Below are 7,520 nucleotides of genomic sequence, written 5' to 3' on the forward strand. Positions count from 1 at the left end.
GACCTACCTCGAGGTCCGAGAATCCATTAAGAAGCCAGTGAAAAAAGTATATTCCTGAATCCACCTCCAGGTAGTCTGGTTCAGGAGGTCTCAGGCGGGGTCTGGAAATTTGTATCTGAAAATCAGCTCTCAGGTAGTTTCGTGCGGGAAGCCTGTGCACCACCCTCTTAGAAAAATGGAAGCTCAGGCTTGGGAATGGCCAGTGCCTTTTACATAAGAAAGTTCAGAACCAGTAGCCCCTGCCTTCTTTTGCCTTTGCTTTCATTTAATCTAAGAACTTTTATATAACGACCAAAATGGTCCAGAACATGAAAAAGCCTCGTGGTGGCGTGAGCTTTAGAAACACTTGCCATGATGGAGAAGCGCCTCTCTCAGGAGTGTTCTGGTGAATGCCTTTGCACGGTACAGGGTTTTGATGGCTTGGCTCCCAGGGTTCCTTCCAGCTCTGATTCTCCAATTCTATAATGAAATCAGGCTGAAGGAGGGGAAGAAACAGATGATTCCTGTATGTGTAACCACTTTGAAAAATGTGGATGACAATAAAAATGTGAAATACTCTTTTTATTAATGATTGGAAGCGGAAGCCTAACATTATTTTTTGAACATTTCTGAACTTCATTTCTATTTTCATGAAAATATTTAACGGAATATTGTTTACAAACAGACAAATTTGGGGGAAACGTGAACTTATTTGTAAAATATAACAGATAAGATCTTTCAGGACCTATTTTGTCTTCAGTGTTAATAATAATTTCACTGTTTTCCTGATTTTAAAAGTAATAAACTTTCATTGGGGAAAATTTGTAAGATTCAGAAAAGTTAAAAGGAGAAAAGTTAAAGAAGAAAATTTTTACCACCAGGGGAGAACCTCTATTTGGAGTATGTATTTCCCTCTCCCACCCAAAGCCTACGCCACAGCCACACATAGCCACACCCCAGGATCTGAGCCCATCTGCCACCCACACCACAGCTCATGGTGACGCTGGATCCTTAACCCACTGAGTGAGGCCAGGGATCGAACCCATGTCCTCATGGATACTAGTTGGGTTTGTAACCCGCTGAGCCACCATGGGAGCTCCCCCTTTAAAATGTCCTTAAGCAACCACATGCTACACCATTAACGATTCATGCCAGCTCTGATGGAAGTGGGAAGTGGCCATCGGAGCAAGGTGGATGTTGCCAAGGGGAGACATGAACTCCAGGGCCCGTTTGGCCGTTTCTAAACTGGGGCAAGCGCGGCGAGCTCTGATTTTGATTTAGTTTCTCATCTTTGGACATTTAGAGCATTTTTATCTGTTCACTTACAGTAGCGATTCCATGCCAGCGCTTCTGCTCCTGGCCACTGGCTCTCCTCTGTATGTTTAGGTTAGAGTCGCAGGGATGGAGATTGTGGTTCAGGCTCTACCAAAACGTGTAGACATTCCATACAGATGTTCAAGGCGCCTGACACAAAGACTGCGCCACGTTACACTCCCACCAACCGTGGATGAGTTTCTCTCAATGCACAGTGGCAAGCGTGCGTATTAATAATAAAAACAAAACTTTCCACCAAATTTAGTGGGCAACAACTTGAAATCTTGCTTTTATTTCTCCTCCTTTGACTACTACTTATTGAATATGTGTGTATGTCCGTATTACACATTTGTATCTTGTTTTAAGATGTTTCCAATTTCGCTTTTATAGCATTTCTTCACTTAGGCCTAATTATGGGAAATTCAATGTTCAAAATGTCTTTGGAGGGAAAAAAAAAGATAGGGATGAGACTATTTTAAAGAAGAGGATACAACTATCTAGTTATTTTCATATTTTTCTTATAAAGACGCAAAGATATTTGTGGCATGGTGTGGCATTTGCGGAGCTATGAAACGCAAACTCTTTTTCTCAGAAAAATAATATGACCATAAACACGAATGACTTCAAAAGCATTGAGAGGCACCATGCAATAATAAATATACATTTTCCAAATAACTCTACCAAAATTGTGTTTTTAATAAACTGAAAGTTTTCAGTTAGAAAGAAATAGTTCTTGGCAACTTTTTTTTTTAATATTAAACAAATCCCCTCAAATCTCAAATTGAACAAAAGGTTTCTTCAACTGCTGTGATAATCGAAATATCTTGCACCGATTCCTTATAAAAGCCTGTCTTCACCCAGGTGGTGTCCCGTGCTGCCGGCACCTTTGACCTTCTTCCTGAAGTCCCATCTCCTGTCTGGACATCTGCCCCCAGGTTTTGGATCATGTCTGGCTTAGGACCTCGAGCCCATTCTTCAAGGCACTGTACAGTCATCAATTCCTGAATTTCATGTATATCCTTTCCCTCAATGAAGCTTTTTCCTATAAAATAAAGCACTTTTGAAAATAAGCAATGTAAACCCATTGCCACATTCTAACATTACAATCTGGCAAAGATGGGCACAATTTTAGAGCAAGAATTGAACAAGCACAACCTTCTCGAAACTATACCTGTATCGATCAACTGTACCCTAATCCACTTTATTTAATCTGACTTTGTTTCAGGAAACAAGCTTTTCCTTTCGTTGGTGATGTTTCAGGTGTTGAAAACGTGGATTTTGCTGTTTCCTAGCAGTGGCTCTTGTCTTATTGGCTTGAATCCTCTGAGAGGAGATGGCGCCTTGCTTTCCCATTGCTGTTCAGGTCTCCCTATCAAGTCTACTTTCTTGTATAAAGGAAAAATTGTCTTCTTTTCTCTCTCTCTCTTTTTTTTTTGTCTTTTTAGGGCCCCACCTGAGGTACATGGATGTTGCCATAGCAAGTGGGATCTAAGCTGCATCTGTGACCTACACCACAGCTCACGGCAACACTGGATCCTTAACCCACTAAGTGGGGCCAAGGATCGAACCTGCGTCCTCATGGATACTAGTTGGGTTCAGGTTCATTACCACTGAGCTGCAATGGGAACTCCTGTCTTCTCAATTTTTTTCTTTCTCTAACTTTTCACCATAAGATTATAAATGGCAACAAAATATTGTGGCAGTTTTAAAAATGGTTTTCACAAAACCATGGTTCCCAACATTTTTAGTACTCTCCTATTACTTCATGTATCAAAGTGTGTGCATGAGTCTGAAATTCAAAATATGCAAAAAGAAACGCTGCTGCTCCTTTGCCATGGCTGAGCTAAACGTTCAAGCCCTCCGTCCTGTTAGGTATTAGTGAATGCAGACTTAAACTTGGTAATTAAGAGAATTCCAGACTCATGCCTTGAAACAAAAGTCGTGGGGTAAATATTCAGGTCAGTTCATTTAAAGGCTAGCTTCTTCTTGGTGAGATAGTTTTCTTCTTTCTGCCTTTTCTCTCAAGATGGTGTTTGAGCTCAGGGAGAAGCTTCTGCATCCTCCTTGCAAAGAAGACAGAAAGCTACACGTTGTCCTTTGTATCTTTGTTTGTCAGTGATGTGACCAAGCCAGTCTGGTCTCTGGTCTCTTTAGTCATGAGGCATCTGGCACTAGTGCCCACTGAATTGTTAACACTGCTTTTTGTTTTGTTTTGTTTTTTTGCGGGGGGGGGGGGGAGGGGGCTTGTAGAAAGCCATTGCTGCCATGCATGGCTTTATACATGGCAAAGCTCTGTCCAGCTTACCTTTCACTGGTCCGTCAGCTCCACCTCAGCTCTTACTGACTCAGAGAATCTCGGGTCAGCTTCCTGCCACCTGCTCCTAGTCTCGCTGGGGTGGTCTCGCTGAAGGTAGGTTGCTTCTCCAGTCAACTACCTACCTACTTGTGCCTCCTACATCCTTAAGCGAACCCGTGGCACCCCTCCACCCACCTGCCCTCTCTGCCTCCGTGTGCCCACAGCACCTGCTCCTCCAGAGAGGTTACCCGATGCCCATGTGAGCTGCCTTGGGGAGGTACTTCTCAGGACTTGCCTCTGATGAAATACTTCTCGGTCAGCAATTTCTAGAGGACACTCTAGAAACCTCTCCAGCGGCGGCGGCATCGTGTGGCCATCCTTCGGACCAGAGGCATTTTCTTCAGAGGTCTGTAATTTACCTGAGCTACATCTGAAGCATCAAGTTCAGAGAATTTTTTCAAACCTTCCCTCTTCCCTCTTGCATCTTCCTGAGGGGAAAACCAGGACGCATAATTAGGATTCTTGCCACCTTCCCTTGAATTCTTTCAGAATCCCCATCAGGACTATACCTTTTGCTTTCTGCTGTTGAAGACTTCCCTGCATGAAGTCTTTTCTCTATATACGAAAGCATATTTTCCTACCTCCATGGTTTCATTTGTGTAGTATTGGCATAGTCGCTCTTGGAATTTAAAAGGCCCCTTTCTTTTGCCACAAATCCTGATTCATAAACTTTTGTCTCACCACACACTGATAAAAAATAAAAACAACATTCCTGGAACACTGATTTTTTTTTTTCCTCTTTGTATTCCTGCTTTAATAATCCAAATCCTGCCTGAGATAACAGATGCCTCTGGCTGCCTAGGGGGGAGGGTCAATTAATTTATTTCAAAAAGTCTTATCCTTGTTGCAGTTGAATTGATGATATTGATAAATTACTTTTATCTTCCAGTTGTTTCCAAATTCATTTCTTAGAGGAACCATTCCTTTTCTCCAGAACCTACTTTTAAAAACAAAGTGTTTTTAAACAAAGATACACTGTAGTTTATCTTCAGCTACGCAAGTTTCCATGTTGTACTGCACAAAAAGATTGCAAGGAAAATGTTTTTGCTTCTTTTTTTTTTTCCCAATTTCAATCCAATTCAACAAGTATCAGTTAACGCTTTTTAAACCAGCCTATAACTGTGACTTCTACAGGAAAGAGAGGTTTACAAAAGGAAAACACACGATGCTAAATGTTCAAATGCAAGTAACCAGAGGCACACATGAAATCATCAAAGACTTTGCAATGCAAGACTTGGAGTAATTTTGGGTCAACATGTGTGTACGGCTTGTAAGAGGCACTTAGTAGATATTTATGGTTCCTTATTATGTGTTGCATAGACAACAGAGTAGTTTATCTTTGCATCTTGAAAATGTTGTGAGTTAGAGCGGGCAGTAAGGAGGGAGAAGGATGGGCTGGACCTCACGTTTGGGGTAGCATCTGAAAATGGGGTAATGAGGAAATGATCTGTTTCAGGCAAGAAGAAAACAACGTGGGGGACGACTTGGGAAATAAGAATTGTGGTCTCAGAAGACTGTTTTGTTATGTTAAGCTTTAAACTGGCTGAACAACATGAGTCATTCTAGAAAAATGTATTTTTTTCAGATATTTGTTCTTGGCATTGGCTCCCTTGTTCCCCCCCACCCCCATATTTTTCCTAAAGCAAATGCTTTGTCATCTTCTTCCTCTTCATGCGATTGATGTTGGCTCCTTCCACCGCTTCTGTTTGCTCGGTCACCGCATCTGTGGGAGTCTCTGTGCTCCCAAGTGGTCTGACTAAGTGAGGCTCCTAGCAAACCATGGGCAGCCCCCGGTTCAACCCCAGTGGGCTTGAAGCTTTTAACTTTGGACTAAAGTCATGTTTGCTGCTAGAAGCTTGTTTTTCTTCTCATGTTGCAGCTAAATTTCCATTGAAATAAGAATAGTTCAAAATAATAAAAAAAAATGCTGCCCTTTCATCTTTGCTCATTCCTATCACTGCCAAACATATCAAGAGAATGAGGTGATAGACAGCGCTGCTGAAACTGCTTCCTCCAGGTTCCCAGGGGCCTGAAGAGACCCATCTCGAAGACTTTCATTCTAATTTAGCTCTTCTTGACTTCTCTGCCACCCTTGGCACTTTAGCCAAGCCCTCTTAAAATACATTTGCTTGGTTTCTAGAGTGGAGCACTTTTCCGATCTGCCTCCTACCTCTCAGGAGGATGCTTTTTTCGGATGTGCACTTGATAATTTCACGACAATAACTTTGGTGCAGAGTGTGTGTTTTAAATGTATAAATATGAAAACTCATCGAACTGCTCTAACATGAAGCATGTGAAAGCAGCGGTGAAATTTTAAAAGATGCAGGAATCTCTTATTTTCATGCACAAATTCCACAGTTGGTCTTTGGGAAAAGCATGCAACCTAGGTGGAGGCAAACCTCTGTTCAAATTGTAGCTTTCGCACTTGACAGCAGTGGCCTCTGAGCGTCAAGAAAGCAGAAAGAGAGGACCCAAGGTCCTGACATTTAAATGAGATGATACTTAGACTAGACAGACTCTGACACGACTTCGGGGATGTCATGGGCCCTTGAGTGATAGCTGCTATTATGGTGGGTGTTAACCGTATTAGGATGCCGATAATCTCATCAAAGCCAGACGTGGCAAGGCTTTTTGTTTATGGCTCCCGTTCTTTTTGGGGGAGGGAGGCTCTTCTGCTTTGCCTTTTTCTGCTCAAGAAGTCGACCGACTGATGGAACGATGAAGTCGCCCCTTCCTCACATTTTACCGCATGGGCGTGGGTGTTGCCTCTGTCCCTCCAGGCTCGGAGGTGGTCGCCTTAGAAGCTTCCGGGTGGTCCTAATATTCAAGGAGCTCTAGGTCTCTGCAAAGAAACAACTAACTCACAATCTCCCACTCATTTCGTGCCTGACGTTGTGAGAGATGCTGAAGGTAAGACATGAGGGTGAGATCCTGCTGGACAGGAGGGGCTCAGGGCTGCATCTGTCCTTTCAGGCACAGGTAGAGGTAACAAGCGGCCACCTGAGAAGGTCAGCAGGGTTGACCTGGGAGCTGAGGGGAACAGAAGTCCTCTCACATTTCGGTCCCTCCGAGCCTCACCGTCGCCACTGCTCCCGGCCGGTGTCTCACTAGGCCTTCTCTTCCACCACCGCAGCCAAACGCTGCTCACTTGACCTTCCTAGGAACAGCTGAGGTCATAGTCAAGCATTCACCCACTATGCTTTTGCTTACTGAAGTCAAAGGCATTAAGGTCCAGGCAAGATCAGCCCTACTCTGCCCCCAGCTCCACTCCAGCCTCTCTCTGGAGCCCCTGTCACTTACCTCAGGCTGTGGGGCTTATGCCTGGATCCTAAGTCCTCGGGGAAACCTGGGGCATGGCTTGTCCAACTTACCAATCGTGGGGCCTTTCAGATGCTGTGACGGCTCTGGGTCTTTTCCTCCTGGATTCTTGGTTCTTTACCTTCTAGGCCGAGTTTCCGTGGTCAGGTGATGGGTTGCTGTCTGCCCTCCTGGAGGTAAGAAGAAGGACGTCAGGGACAGCAGGAGAGAAAATGCTGGACCACGAGCTCTATGGGGACAGAGGCCAAGTCTGCTTTATTCTCCAGAATAAAACCCACACGCAGTCTGGCTCAACATTATTCTGTTAAATTAATGAGCCCCACTCCCTGTGTTTTTTCAACAGCATAGGGAGAAGGATGAATATGGTTCCTCGTGTGATTTTACAAAAATGTATTGTTCCAGAGTTTTTTTCCTTTGTCCAAGCTGCACAACCACTGTGTTTTGTGACTTTTCCCTGAGGGCTTTATTGGTGTATTTATTTGCAGAGTTTGCCTATGGCTTGGCAGATAGGATCTGTAACAGAGCACAGAGAAGAGGAATCGGGCGCTGGTTT

At 43.7% G+C, this 7,520-nt stretch overlaps 1 long non-coding RNA gene across 1 annotated transcript; it reads right to left on the reverse strand.

Moving 5' to 3' along the window:
* Positions 1-1,969: 1,969 nt before the first annotated feature.
* Positions 1,970-7,279, reverse strand: LOC125128963 (uncharacterized). The gene is made up of 2 exons (XR_007135361.1): positions 7,021-7,279; positions 1,970-2,335 (listed from the first exon to the last, which is right to left on the reverse strand). It is a non-coding gene; the product is annotated as an uncharacterized LOC125128963 (long non-coding RNA).
* Positions 7,280-7,520: the final 241 nt, after the last annotated feature.

The sequence above is a fragment of the Phacochoerus africanus genome, chromosome 6 (genome assembly GCF_016906955.1).
Source record: "Phacochoerus africanus isolate WHEZ1 chromosome 6, ROS_Pafr_v1, whole genome shotgun sequence".
Lineage (NCBI taxonomy): Eukaryota > Metazoa > Chordata > Mammalia > Artiodactyla > Suidae > Phacochoerus > Phacochoerus africanus.